This window comes from Protopterus annectens, chromosome 13.part0, assembly GCF_019279795.1.
Source record: "Protopterus annectens isolate FY-2018-M chromosome 13.part0, PAN1.0, whole genome shotgun sequence".
In the NCBI taxonomy this organism is placed as follows: Eukaryota; Metazoa; Chordata; order Ceratodontiformes; family Protopteridae; genus Protopterus; species Protopterus annectens.
In genome coordinates, this window is record NC_056747.1 from 33,431,020 (window position 1) to 33,448,490 (window position 17,471).

At 39.2% G+C, this 17,471-nt stretch overlaps 1 protein-coding gene across 1 annotated transcript in view; it reads right to left on the reverse strand.

Moving 5' to 3' along the window:
• The window catches only part of CREB3L3 (cAMP responsive element binding protein 3 like 3), a 916,737-nt gene that overhangs the window by 564,596 nt on the left and 334,670 nt on the right, over positions 1 to 17,471 (reverse strand). The window lies entirely within an intron of this gene.

Consider the following 17,471-nt stretch of genomic DNA (forward strand, 5'->3'; position numbering starts at 1 on the left):
AAAACCCCGTCAGGACATAACACAATGTAACATACGTAGCTCTGGCTAATTGTCAGGACATAACACAATGTAACATATGTAGCTCTGGCTAACTGTCAGGACATAATACAATGTAACATATAGCTCTGGCTAACTGTCAGGACATACAATGTAACATATGTAGCTCTGGCTAACTGTCAGGACATAACACAATGTAACATATGTAGCTCTGGCTGTCAGGACATAATACAATGTAACATATAGCTCTGGCTAACTGTCAGGACATAACACAATGTAACATATGTAGCTCTGGCTAACTGTCAGGACATAACACAATGTAACATATGTAGCTCTGGCTAACTGTCAGGACATAACACAATGTAACATACATAGCTCTGGCTAACTGTCAGGACATAACACAATGTAACATACATAGCTCTGGCTAACTGTCAGGACATAACACAATGTAACATATGTAGCTCTGGCTAACTGTCAGGACATAACACAATGTAACATATGTAGCTCTGGCTGTCAGGACATAACACAATGTAACATATGTAGCTCTGGCTAACTGTCAGGACATACAATGTAACATATGCAGCTCTGGCTAACCTTCAGGACATACAATATAACATATGTATCTCTAGCTAATTGTCAAGACATACCACAGTGTAACATATGAAGCTCTGGCTGTCAGGACATAACACAATGTAACATACGTAGCTCTTGCTAAATGTCAAGACATAATACAATGTAACATATGTAGCTCTGGCTGTCAGGACATAACACAATGTAACATACGTAGCTCTGGGTAACTAACAGGACATAACACAATGTAACATATGTAGCTCTGGCTGTCAGGACATAACACAATGTAACATACATAGCTCTGGCTAACTGTCAGACCGTAATACAATGTAACATATGTAGTTCTGGCTAACTGTCAGGACATAATACAATGTAACATACATAGCTCTGGCTAACTGTCAGGACATAACACAATGTAACATACGTAGCTCTGGCTAACTGTCAGGACATAACACAATGTAACATATGTAGCTCTGGTTAACTGTCAGGACATAACACAATGTCACATACGTAGCTCTGGCTAACTGTCAGGACATAACACAATGTAACATACATAGCTCTGGCTAACTGTCAGGACATAACACAATGTAACATATGTAGCTCTGGCTAACTGTCAGGACATAACACAATGTAACATATGTAGCTCTGGCTAACTGTCAGGACATAACACAATGTAACATATGTAGCTCTGGCTAACTGTCAGGACATAACACAATGTAACATATGTAGCTTTGGCTAACTGTCAGGACATAACACAATGTAACATACATAGCTCTGGCTAACTGTCAGGACATAACACAATGTAAAATATATAGCTATAGCTAACTGTCAGGACATAACACAATGTAAAATAAGTAGCTTTGGCTGTCAGGACATAACACAATGTAACATATGTAGCTCTGGCTAATTGTCAGGACATAATACAATGTAACATAAGTAGCTCTGACTGTCAGGACATAATACAATGAACTGTCAGGACATAATACAATGTAACATAAGTAGCTCTGACTGTCAGGACATAACACAATGTAATATATGTAGCTCTGGCTTTCAGGACATAACACAATGTAACACACACAGCTCTTGGTAACTATCAGGACATAACACAATGTAACATACGTAGCTCTGGGTAACTGTAAGGACATAACACAATGTAACATATGTAGTTTTGGATAACTGTTAGGACATAACAGAATGTAACATACGTAACTCTAGCTAACTGTCAGGACATACAATGTAACATATGTAGCTCTAGCTAACTGTCAAGACATAATACAGTGTAACATACGTAACACTGACAGTCAGGACATACTACAATGCAACATATGTAGCTCTAGCTAACTGTCAGGACATAACACAATGCAACATACATAGCTCTTGCTAACTGTCAGGACATAATACAATGTAAAATACGTAGCTCTGACTAACTGTCTGGACTTAACACAATGTAACATATGTAGCTTTGGCTATCTGTCAGGACATATCACAATGTAACATATGTAGCTTTGGCTAACTGTCAGGACATAACACAATGTAACATACGTAGCTCTGGCTGTCAGGACATACAATGTAAGATACGTAGCTCTAGCTGTCAGGACATAATACATGTAACATACATAGCTCTGGCTAACTGTCAGGACATACAATGTAGCATATGTAGCTCTGGCTAACTGTCAGGACAAAACACAATGTAACATACGCAGTTCTGGCTAACTGTCAGGACATAACACAATGTAACATACGTAGCTCTGGCTAACTGTCAGGACATAACACAATGTAACATATGTAGCTCAGCTGTCAGGAAAAAACACAACGTAACATACATAGCTCTTGCTAACTGTCAGGACATAATACATTGTAACATACATAGGTCTTGCTAACTGTTAGGACAAAACACAATGTCACATATGTAGATTTGGCTGTCAGGACATAACACAATGTAACATACGTAGCTCCGGCTAACTGTCAGGACAAAACACAATGTAACATATGTAGCTCTGGCTAACTGTCAGGAAATAACACAATGTAACATACATAGTGCTGGCTAACTGTCAGAACATAATATAATGTAACATATTTAGTTCTGGCTAACTGTCAGGACATAATACAATGTAACATATGTAGCTGTGGCTATCTGTCAGGACATACAATGTAACATACATAGTTCTGGCTAACTATCAAGACATAACACATTATAACATATGTACGTCTGGCTGTCAGGACATAACACAATATCATATGTGTAGCTCTGGCTAATTGTCAGGACATAACACAATGTCACATATGTAGCTCTGGCTAACTGTCAGGACATAATACAATGTAACATATGTAGCTCTGGCTAATTGTCAGCACATAATACAATGTAGTATACGTAGCTCTGGCTCTCAGGACATAACACAATGTAACACATGTAGCTTTGGCTGTCAGGACATAATATGTAACATACATAGCTCTGGCTAACTATCAGGACATAACAAAATGTAAAATACATAGCTCTGGCTAACTGTCAGGACATAACACAATGTAACCTACATAGCTTTGGTTAACTGTCAGGACATAACACAATGTAACATACGTAGCTCTTGCTAACTGTCAGGACATAATACAATGTAAAATACGTAGCTCTGACTAACTGTCAGGACTTAACACAATGTAACATATGTAGCTTTGGCTATCTGTCAGGACATAACACAATGTAACATACGTAGCTCTGGCTAACTGTCAGGACATAACACAATGTAACATATGTAGCTTTCCTAACAGTCAGGACATAACACAATGTAACATTAGTAGCTCTGGCTGTCAGCACATAACACAATATAACATATGTAGCTCTGACTGTCAGGATATAACACAATGTAACATACATAGCTCTGGCTTACTGTCAGAACATAATACAATGTAACATATGTAGCTCTGGCTAACTCTCAGGATATACAATGTAAAACAAGTAGCTCTGGCTGACTGTCAAGACATAACACAATGTAACATATGTAGCTCTGGCTGTCAGGACATAACACAATGTAACATCAAAGATTTCTGGATTTTGTTAGGAATGCGACATCTACAGAAATCCCAATCCCTCCACACCACATTCTCCAGAGACCTCAACCTCATTACCACAATCAACAGAATATGCTGGAGGGACAGGTTCATAACCTAGAGATTGCCCTTGCTAATAGACTTCCCATACTGGCCTTCTTCAAGAGAAACCTTGATGAGTGGATATGAAATAGAAAATTCACTCCAGTGGCTCTAGTCGACAGAGGCAATGGAAACTAAGGTCAGCTGGAATGACGCCAGGGTAATCCTATGGGCTAGGCTTGTAAAGGCTCCAGGGCCATTACCTAGTACATACCCTAGTACACACACATACGAACTTATGAGCCTATACGCAGCTCTTGCTATCAGGACATAATAGAATGTAACATACCTAACTCTGGCTAACTGTCAGGACATAACACAATGTCACATATGTAGCTCAGGCTAACTGTCAGGACATAACACAATGTCACATACGTAGCTCAGGCTAACTGTCAGGACATAATACAATGTAACATATGTAGCTCTGGCTAACTGTCAGGACATAACAGAATGTCACATACGCAGCACTGGCTGTCAGGACATACAATGTAAGATACGTAACTCTGGCTAACATTCAGGACATAACACAATGTAACATACACAGCTCTGGTTGTCAAGACATAACACAATGTAACTTAAGTAGCTCTGGCTAACTATCAGGACATAACACAATGTCACATATGGAGCTATGGCTAATTGTCAGAACATAATACAATGTAACATATGAAGTTCTGGATAACTGACAGGACATAATACAATGTAGTATATGTAGTTCTGGCTGTCAGGACATAACACAATGTAACATATTGCTTTGGCTAACTGTCAGGACATAACACAATGTAACACACGTAGCTCTGGCTAACCGCCAGGACATACAATGCAACATATGCAGCTTTGGCTAACTGTCATGACAAAACACAATGTAACATACGTAGCTCTGGGTAACTGTCAAGACATAACACAATGTAACATATGTAGCTATAGCTAACTGTCAGAACATAATACAATGTAACATATGTAGCTCTGGTTAACTGTCAGGACATAATACAATGTAATATATGTAGCTCTGGCTAACAGTCAGATCATAACACAATGTAACATTTGTAGCTTTGGCTAACTGTCAGGACATAATAGAATGTAACACACGTAGCTCTAGCTGTCAGGACATAAAACAATGTAACATACATAGCTCTGGCGAACTGTCAGGACATAACACAATGTAACATATCCATCTTTGCTTGTTAGGACATAACACAATGTAACATACGTAGCTCTGGCAGTCAGGACATAATACAAGGTAAAATACGCAGCTCTGGCTAACTGTCAGGACATAACACAATGTAACACATGCAGCTCTGGCTAATTGTCAGGACATAACACAATGTAACATAAGTAGCTCTGGTTGTCTGGACATACAATGTAACATATTTAGCTTTAGCTAACTGTCAGGACATACAATGCAGGACATACAATGCAACATACATAGCTCTAGCTAACTGCCAAGACATAGCAAAATGTAACATATGTAGCTCTCGCTGTCAGGACATAACACAATGTAACATACATAGCTCTTGCTGTCAGAACATAATACAATGTAACATACATAGCTCTGGCTAACTGTTAGGACATAACACAATGTCACATATGTTGCTCTAGCTAACTGTCAGGACATAACACAATGTAACATATGTAGCTCTGGATAACTGTCAGGACATCACACAATGTAACATACGTAGCTATGCCTAACTGTCAGGACATAATACAATGTAACATATGTAGCTCTGGCTAACTGTCAGGACATAACACAATGTCACATATGGAGCTATGGCTAATTGTCAGAACATAATACAATGTAACATATGAAGTTCTGGATAACTGTCGGGACATAATACAATGTAGTATATGTAGTTCTGGCTGTCAGGACATAACACAATGTAACATATCGCTTTGGCTAACTGTCAGGATATAACGCAATGTAACACACATAGCTCTGGCTAACTGCCAGAACATAATACAATGTAACATATGTAGCGCTGGTTAACTGTCAGGACATAATACAATGTAATATACGTAGCTCTGGCTAACAGTCAGGACATAACACAATGTAACATTTGTAGCTTTGGCTAACTGTCAGGACAGAACACAATGTAACATATCCATCTTTGCTTGTCAGGACATAACACAAAGTAACATACGTAGGTCTGGCAGTCAGGTCATAATACAATGTAAAATACGTAGCTCTGGCTAACTGTCAGGACATAACACAATATAACATATGTAGCTCTGGATAACTGTCAGGATATAACACAATGTAACACATGTAGCTCTGGCTAATTGTCAAGACATAACACAATGTAACATATGTAGCTCTAGATAACTGTCAGAACATAACACAATGTAACATAAGTAGCTCTGGTTGTCTGGACATACAATGTAACATATTTAGCTTTAGCTAACTGTCAGGACATACAATGCAACATACATAGCTCTGGCTAACTGCCAAGACATAGCACAATGTAACATATGTAGCTCTCGCTGTCAGGACATAACACAATGTAACATACATAGCTCTTGCTGTCAGAACATAGTACAATCTAATATACATAGCTCTGGCTAACTGTTAGGACATAACACAATGTCACATATGTAGCTCTAGCTAAGTGTCAGGACATAACACAATGTAACATATGTAGCTCTGGATAACTGTCAGGACATAACACAATGTAACATACGTAGCTATGGCTAACTGTCAGGACATAACACAATGTAACATATGCAGCTTTAGCTGTCAGAACATAATACAATGTAACATATGTAGGTCTGGCTAACTGTCAGGACATAACACAATGTAACATATGTAGCTTTGGTTAACTGTCAGGACATAGCACAATATAACATACGTAGCTCTGACTGTCATTACATAATACAACGTAACATATGTAGCGCTGGCTAACTGTCAGGACATACAATGTAACATACTTAGCTCTGGCTAACTGTCAAGACAGAACACAATGTAACATATGCAGCTCTGGCTAACAGGACATAAAACAATGTAACATACATAAGTCTAACTAACTGTCAGAACATAATACAATGTAACATAGGTATCTCTGGCTAACTAACAGGACATAACACAATGTAACATAAATAGCTCTAGCTAATTGACAGAACATAATACAATGTAACATATGTAGCTCTAGCTAACTGTCAGGACATAATACAATGTAATATACGTAGCTCTGGCTAACTGTCAGGACATAACACAATGTAACATATGTAGCTTTAGTTAACTGTCAGGACATAGCACAATGTAACATAAGTATCTCTGACTGCCAGGACATAATACAACGTAACATATGTAGCTCTGGCTAACTGTCAAGATATACAATGTAACATACGTAGCTCTGGCTAACTGTCAAGACATAAAACATTGTTACATATGTAGCTCTGGCTAAATGTCAGGACATAACACAATGTCACATACACAGCTCTGGCTAACTGTCAGGACATAATAAAATGTAACATATGTAGCTCTGGCTAACTCTCAGGACACAACATAATGTCACATATGTAGCTCTGGTTAACTGTCAGGAATTAACAGAATGTCACATACGTAGCTCTGGCTGTCAGGACATAACACAATGTAACATACGTTACTCTGGCTAACATTCAGGACAACAAAATGTAACATACATAGCTCTGGCTGTCAGGACATAACACAATGTAACATAAGAAGCTGTGCCTAACTGTCAGGACATAATGCTATGTCACATATCGAGCTATGGCTTATTGTCAGAACATAATACAATGTAACATATGTAGTTCTGGATAACTGTCAGGACATAATACAATGTAGTATACATAGCTCTGGCTGCCAAGACCTAACACAATGTAACATATATCGCCTTGGCTAACTGTCAGGACATAACACAATGTAATATACGTAGCTCTGGCTAACTGTCAGGACATAACAGAATGTAACATACGTAGCTCTGGCTAACTGTCAGGACATAACACAATGTAACGTACGTAGCTTTGGCTGTCAAGACATAACACAATGTAACATATGTAGCTTTGGCTAACTGTCAGGACATACAATGTAACATACGCAGCTCTGGCTGTCAGGACATAGTACAATGTAACACACATAGCTCTGGCTAACTGTCAGGACATAAAACAATGTAACATATGTAGCTCTAGCTAACTGTCAGGACATAACACAATGTAACATACGTAGCTCTGGCAAACTGTCAGGACATAACAGAATGTAACATACGTAGCTCCGACTAACTGTCAGGACATAACACAATGTAACGTATGTAGCTTTGGCTGTCAGGGCATAATAGAATGTAACATATGTAGCTCTGGCTGTCAGGACATAATACAATGTAATATGCATAGCTCTAGCTGTCAGGACATAACACAATGTAACATATGCAGCTTTGGTTAACTGTCAGAACATAACACAATGTAACATATGTAGCTCTGGGTAACTGTCAAGACATAAGACAATGTAACATATGTAGCTATAGCTAACTGTCAGAACATAATACAATGTAAAATATGTAGCTCTGGTTAACTGTCAGGACATAATACAATGTAATATACATAGCTCTGGCTAACAGTCAGGACATAACACAATGTAACATACCTAGCTTTGGCTAACTGTCAGGACATAACAGAATGTAACACACATAGCTCTAGCTGTCAGGACATAAAACAATGTAACATACATAGCTCTGGCCGACTGTCAGGACATAACACAATGAAACATATGCAGCTTTGCCTGTCAGGACATAACAAAATGTAACATATGTAGCTCTGGCAGTCAGGACATAATAAAATGTAACATACTTAGCTCTGGCTAACTGTCAGGACATAACACAATGTAACATATGTAGCTCTCGCTAACTAACAGGACATAACACAATGTAACATACATATCTTTGGCTAACTGTGCGAACATAATACAATGTAACATATGTAGCTCTGGCTAACTGTCAGGACATAACACAATATAACATACGTAGCTCTGACTGTCATTACATAATACAACGTAACATATGTAGCGCTGGCTAACTGTCAGGACATACAATGTAACATACTTAGCTCTGGCTAACTGTCAAGACAGAACACAATGTAACATATGCAGCTCTGACTTTCAGGACAAAACACAACTTGACATACGTAGCTCTTGCTAACTGTCAGGACATAATACAATGTAACACACATAGCTCTGGCTACCTGTCAGGACATAACACAATGTCACATATGTAGCTCTGGCTAACTGTTAGGACATAACACAATGTAACATATGTAGCTTTGGCTAACTGTCAGGACATACAATGTAACATACGTAGCTCTGGCTGTCAGTACATAATACAATGTAACATATGCAGCTATGGCTAACTGTCAGGACATAACATAATGTCAAATAGGTAGCTCTGGCTATCAGGGCATAACACAATGTAACATAAGTAGCTCTGGCTAACTATCAGGACCTAACACAATGTCACATATGTAGCTATGGCTAAATGTCAGAACATAATACAGTGTAACATATGTAGCTCTGGCTGTCAGGACATGATACAATGTAGTATTAAGTAGCTCTAGCTACCTGTCAGGACATAACACAATGTATCATATGCAGCTTTGGCTAACTATCAGGGCATAACACAATGTAACATACGTAGCTGTGGCAAACTGTCAGGACAAAACAGAATGTAACATACTCAGCTCTGGCTGTCAGAACATACCACAATGTAACATACATAGCTTTGGCTGTCAGGACATAACACAATGTAACATATGTAACTCTGGCTGTCAGGACATAATACAATGTAAAATTCATAGCTCTGGCTGTCAGGACATAACACAATGTAACATATGTAGCTTTGGCTACCTGTCAGGACATAACACAATGTAATGTACCTAGCTCTGGCTGTCAAGACATAATATAATGTAACATATGTAGCTCTGGCTCTCAGTACATAATACAATATAACATATGCAGCTCTGGCTAACTGTCAGGACATAACATAATGTCACATACGTAGCTCTGGCTAACTGTCAGGACATACAATGTAACATATGTAGCTCTGGCTGTCTTGACATAACACAATGTAACATACATAGCTCTGGATAACTGTCAGGACATAACACAATGTAAAATAAGTAACTTTGGCTAACTGTCAGAACATAATACAATGTAACTTATGTAGCTCTGGCTGTCAGGCCATAACACAATGCAACATATGTAGCTTTTGATAAATGTTAGGACATAACACAATGTAACATATGTAGCTCTGGCTAATTGTCAGGACATAATACAATGTAACATAAGTAGCTCTGACTGTCAGGACATAATACAATGTAACATACATAGCTCTGGTTACTGTCAGGACATACAACGTAACATACGTAGCTTTGACTAACTGTCAGGACATAACACAATGTAATATATGTAGCTCTGGCTTTCAGGACATAACACAATGTAACATACACAGCTCTTGGTAACTATCAGGACATAACACAATGTAACATACGTAGCTCTGGCTAACTGTAAGGACATAACACAATGTAACATATGTAGTTTTGGATAACTGTTAGGACATAACAGAATGTAACATACGTAACTCTAGCTAACTGTCAGGACATATAATGTAACATATGTAGCTCTAGCTAACTGTCAAGACATAATACAGTGTAACATACATAGCACTGACAGTCAGGACATACTACAATGCAACATATGTAGCTCTAGCTAACTGTCAGGACATAATACAATGTAACATATGTAGCTCTGGCTAACTGTCAGGACATACAATGTAACATATATAGCTCTGGCTAACTGTCAGGGCATACAATGTATCATACATAGCTCTGGGTAATTGTCAAGACATTACACAATGTAACATATGTAGCGCTGGCTGTCAGGACATAACACAATGTAACATACGTAGCTCTTGCTAACTGTCAGGACATAACACAATGCCACATATGTAGCTCTGGTTAACTTTCAGGACATAACACAATGCAACATATGTAGCTTTGGCTAATTGTCAGGACATAACACAATGTAACATACGTAGCTCTGTCTGTCAGGACATAACACAATGTAACATAGCTAGCTTTCCTAACTGTCAGGACATAACAAGATCTAACATAGGTAGCTCTGTCTGTCAGGACATAACACAATGTAACATATGTAGCTCTGGCTGTCAGGACATAATACAATGTAACATACGTAGCTCTGGCTTACTGTCAGAACATAATACAATGTAACATATGTAGCTCTGGCTACCTCTCAGGATATACAATGTAACATACCTAGCTCTGGCTGACTGTCAAGACATATCACAATGTAACATATGTAGCTCTCGCTGTCAGGACATAACACAATGTAACACCAAAGATTATGGGATTTTGTTAGGAATGCTACATCTAAAGAAATCCCATTCCCGCCACACCACATTCTCCAGAGACCTCAACCTCATTACCACAATCAAAAGAACATGCTGGAGGGAAAGGTTCATAACCCAGAGACTGTGCATGCTATGGAATAGACTTCACATACATGTCAAACAGAGCACCTCACTGGCCTTCTTCAAGAGAAATCTTGATGAGTGGATGAGAAATAGAAAATTCACTCAGGGAATCACTCCAGTGGCTCTATTCAACAGAGGCACTGGAAACTAAGGCTAGGTAGCATAATGCCAGGGAAATCCTATCAGCTAGGCTTGTAAAGGCCCCAGGGGCATTAGCCCAGAACACACCTATGAACTTATACGTAGCTCTTTCTAACTGTCAGAACATAATACAATGTAACATCCGTAGCTCTGGCTAACTGTCTGGACATAACACAATGTCACATACATAGCTCTGGCTAACTGTCAGAACATAACACAATGTCACATATGAAGCTCTGGCTAACTGTCAGGACACAACACATTGTCACATATGTAGCTCTGGCTAACTGTCAGGGCATAATACAATGTAACATAAGTAGCTCTGGCTGTCAGGACATAATACAATGTAACATATGTAGCTCTGGCTAACTCTGAGGACACAACAGAATGTCACATATGTAGCTCTGGTTAACTGTCAGAACATAACAGAATGTCTCATACGTAGCTCTGGCTAACTGTCAGGACATAATACAATGTAGCATACATAACTCTGGCTATCATTCAGGACATGACACAATGTAACATACATAGCTCTGCCTATCAAGACATAAAACAATGTAACATACGTAGCTCTGGCTATCAGGACATATAACAATGTAACATAAATAGTTCTGAATAACTGTCAGGACATAACACAATGTCAAATATGGAGCTCTGGCTTTCAGGACATAATACTATGTAACATATGCAGCTGTAGCTAACTGTCAGGACATAACATAATGTAACATATGTAGCTTTGGCTAACATTCAGGACATAACACAATGTAACATATGTAGCCCTGCCTGTCAGGTCATAAATGTAACATACGTAGCTCTGGCTAACTGTCAGGACATAGCACAACGTAACATACATAGCTGTTGCTAACTGTCAGGAAATAATACAATGTCTAGTCAACTGTCAGGGCATAAGACAATGAAACATACATAGCTCTGGGAAACTGTCAGGACATAATAGAATGTAACATACGTAGCTCTGGCTGTCATGACATAACATAATGTAGCATACGTAGCTCGGGCATACAATGTAATATATGTAGCTCAGGCTAACTGTCAGGACATAACACAATGTAACATATGTAGCTCTAGCTAACTGTCATGACATAACACAATGTAACATATGTAGCTTTGGAAAATTGTCAGGACATAACACAATGTAACATACGTAGCTCTAGCTGTCAGGACATAATACATGTAACATACGTAGCTCTGGCTAACTGTCAGGACATAACACAATGTAACATATGCAGCTTTGCCTAACTGTCAGGACATATTAGATTGTGCCATACGTAGGTCTGGCAGGACATAATACAATGTAACATATGTAGCTCTGCCTAACTGTCAAAACATAATACAATGTAACATATGTAGTTCTGCTAACTGTCAGGACATAACACAATGTAACATATGCAGATCTGACTGTCAGGTCATAATACAATGTAACATATGTAGCATTGGCTATCTGTCAGGAAATAACACAATGTCACATACGTAGCTCTTGCTAACTGTCAGGACATAATACAATGAAACATACATAGCTTTGGCTACCTGTTAGGACATAACACAATTTCACATACATAGGTCTGGCTAACTGTCAGGACATAACACAATGTGACATATGTTGCTCTGGCTAACTGTTCTGACATAACCCAATGTAATATACGTAGTTCTGGCTAACTGTCAGGACATAACACAATGTAACATATGTAGCTAAAGTTGTCAGTACATAACACAATGTAACATATGTAGCTCTGGCTAACTGTCATGACATAATACCATGTAATATAAATAGCCCTGGCTGTCACGACATAACACAATGTAACATACGCAGCTCTGGCTAACTGTCAGGACATAACACAATGTAACATATGTAGCTGTCCTGTCAGGACATAACACAATTTAACATATGTCGCTCTGGCTGTCAGGACAATGTAACATATGTAGCTTTGGCTAACTGTGAGGACATAACACAATGTAACATACATAGCTCTGGCTAACTGTCAGGACATAACACAATGTAACATATGTAGCTGTCCTAACTGTCAGGACATAACACAATTTAACATATGTAGCTCTGGCTGTCAGGACAATGTAACATATGTAGCTTTGGCTAACTGTGAGGACATAACACAATGCAACATACATAGCGCTGGCTTACTGTCAGAACATAATGCAATGTAACATATGTAGCTCTGGCTAACTCTCAGGATATACAATGTAACATACATAGCTCTGGCTGACTGGCAAGACATAACACAATGTAACATATTTAGCTCTCGCTGTCAGGACATAACACAATGCAACACTAAAGATTTCTGAATTTTGTTAGGAATGCTACATCTAAATAAATCCCAATCCCTCCACACCACATTCTCCAGAGACCGCAACCTCATTACCACAATCAACAGAACATGCTGGAGGGACAGGTTCATAACCCAAAGACTGCCCATGCTACAGAATAGACATCCCATACATGTCAAACAGAGCACCTCAATGGCCTCCTTCAAGAGAAATCTTGATGAGTAGATGGGAAATAGAAAATTCACTCTGGGAATCACTCCAGTGGCTCTAGCTGACACAGGCTCTGGAAACTAAGATCAGGTGACATGATGCCAGGGTAATCCTATGGGCTAGCCTTGTAAAGGCTCCAGGGCCATTAGCCTAGTACACACCTATAAACCTATGAACCTATATGTAGCTCTGGCTAACTGTCATGACATAATATTATGTAATATAAATAGCCCTGGCTATCACGACATAACACAATGTAACATACGTAGCTCTGGCTAACTGTCAAGACATAACACAATGTAACATATGTAGCTGTCCTAACTGTCAGGACATAACACAATTTAACATACGTAGCTCTGGCTGTCAGGACAATGTAACATATGTAGCTTTGGCTAACTGTGAGGACATAACACAATGTAACATACATAGCTCTGGCTAACTGTCAGGACATAACACAATGTAACATATGTAGCTCTGGCTAACTGTCAGGACATACAATGTAACATATGTAGCTCTGGCTGTCAGGACATAACACAATGTAACATATGTAGCTCTGGCTAACTGTCAGGACATACAATGCAACATACATAGCGCTGGCTTACTGTCAGAACATAACGCAATGCAACGTATGTAGCTCTGGCTAACTCTCAGGATATACAATGTAACATACATAGCTCTGGCTGGCAGGACATAACACAATGTATCAAATTTAGCTAACTGTCAGGACATAACACAATGCAACACTAAAGATTTCTGAATTTTGTTACATCTAAATAAATCCCAATCCCCCCACACCACATTCTCCAGAGACCACAACCTCATTACCACAATCAACAGAACATGCTGGAGGGACAGGTTCATAACCCAAAGACTGCCCATGCTACAGAATAGACATCCCATACATGTCAAACAGAGCACCTCACTGGCCTCCTTCAAGAGAAATCTTGATGAGTAGATGGGAAATAGAAAATTCACTCTGGGAATCACTCCAGTGGCTCTAGTTGACACAGGCTCTGGAAACTAAGGTCAGGTGACATGATGCCAGGGTAATCCTATGGGCTAGCCTTGTAAAGGCTCCAGGGCCATTAGCCTAGTACACACCTATAAACCTATGAACCTATACGTAGCTCTTGCTAACTGTCAGGACATAATACAATGTAACATATGAAGCTCTTGCTAACTGTCAGGATGCAAGACAATGTCTCATACGTAGCTCTCGCTGTCAGGGCATAACACAATGTCACATATGTAGCTCTGGCTAACTGTCAGTACATAATACAATGTAACATATGTAGCTCTGGCTAACTCGCAGGACATAACATAATGTCACATATGTAGCTCTGGTTAACTGTCAGGACATAGAACGTCACATATGTTGCTCTGGCTAACTGTCAGGACATAACACAATGTAACATATGTAGCTTTCCTAACTATCAGGACATAACACAATGTAAGATACGTAGCTCTGGATGTCAGGACAATGTAACATATGTAGCTTTGGCTAACTGTGAAGACATAACACAATGTAACATACATAGCTCTGGCTGACTGGCAAGACATAACACAATGTAACATATGTAGCTCTCACTGTCTGGACATAACACAATGTAACACTAAAGATTTCTGAATTTTGTTAGGAATGCTACATCTAAAAAAATCCCAATCCCTCCACACCACATTCTTTAGAGACCGCAACCTCATTACCACAATCAACAGAACATGCTGGAGGGACAGGTTCATAACCCAGAGACTGCCCATGCTACGGAATAGACATCCCATACATGTTAAACAGAGCACCACCTCACTGGTCTCCTTCAAGAGAAATCTTGATGAGTGGATGGGAAATAGAAAATTCACTCTGGGAATCACTTCAGTGGCTCTAGCTGATACAGGCTCTGGAAACTAAGGTCAGGTGACATGATGCCAGGATAATCCTATGGGCTAGGCTTGTAAAGGCTCCAGGGCCATTAGCGTAGTACACATCTATAAACCTATGAACCTATACGTAGCTCTTGCTAACTGTCAGGACATAATACAATGTAACATACGAAGCTCTTGCTAACTGTCAGGATGTAACACAATGTCTCATACATAGCTCTGGCTGTCAGGACATAACACAATGTAACATATGTAGCTGTGGCTAACTGTCAGGACATAATACAATGTAACATATGTAGCTCTGGCAATCTCAGGACATAACAGAATGTCACATATGTAGCTCTGGTTAACTGTCAGGACACAGAATGTCACATATGTTGCTCTGGCTAACTATCAGGACATAACACAATGTAACATATGTAGCTCTGGCTGTCAGGACAATGTAACATTTGTAGCTTTGGCTAACTGTGAGGACATAACACAATGTAACATACATAGTGCTGGCTTACTGTCAGAACATAATGCAATGTAACATATGTAGCTCTGGCTAAGTCTCAGGATATACAATGTAACATAAATAGCTCTCGCTGACTGGCAAAACATAACACAATGTAACATATGTAGCTCTCGCTGTCTGGACATAACACAAAGGAACACTAAAGATTTCTGAATTTTATTAGGAATGCTACATCCCAATCCCTCCACACCATATTCTTTAGAGACCGTAACCTCATTACCACAATCAACAGAACATACTGGAGGGACAGGTTCATAACCCAGAGACTGCCCATGCAACGGAATAGACATCCAATACATGTCAAACAGAGCACCTCACTGGCCTCCTTCAAGAGAAATCTCGATGAGTGGATGGGAAATAGAAAATTCACTCTGGGATTCACTCCAGTGGCTTTAGTTGACAGAGGCTCTGGAAACTAAGGTCAGGTGGCATGACGCCAGAGTAATCCTATGGGCTACGCTTGTAAAGGCTCCAAGGCCATTAGCCTAGTACAAGCCTATGAAGCTATACATAGCTCTTGCTAACTGTCAGGACATAATACAATGTAACATACATAGCTCTTGCTAACTGTCAAGACATAACACAATGTCTCATACGTAGCTCGGGCTGTCAGGACATAACATAATGTTACATAAGTAGCTCTGGCTAACTCTCATGACATAATACAATGTAACATATGTAGCTCTGGCTAACTCTCAGGACATAGAATGTCACATATGTAGCTCTGGTTAACTGTCAGGACATAGAATGTCACATATGTTGCTTTGGCTAACTGTCAGGACATAACACAATGTAACATACGTAACTCTGGCTAACATTCAGGACATACAATGTAACAAATAGTTCTGGCTAATAGGACATAACACAATGTAACATAAGTAGCTCTGGCTAACTGTCAGGACATAACACAATGTCACATATGGAGCTATGGCTAATTGTCACAACATAATACAATGCAACATATGTAGCTCTGGCTAACTGCCAGGACACAATACAATGTAGTATAAATAGCTCTGGCTGTCAGGACATAACACAATGTAACATATATAGCTTTGGCTAACTGTCAGGACATAACACAATGTAATATACGTAACTCAGGCTAACAGTCAGGACATAATAGAATGTAACATATGTAGCTCTGGCTGTCAGGACATACAATGTAACATATGTAGCTTTGGCTGTCAGGACATAACACAATGTAAAATATGTAGCTTTGGCTAACTGTCAAG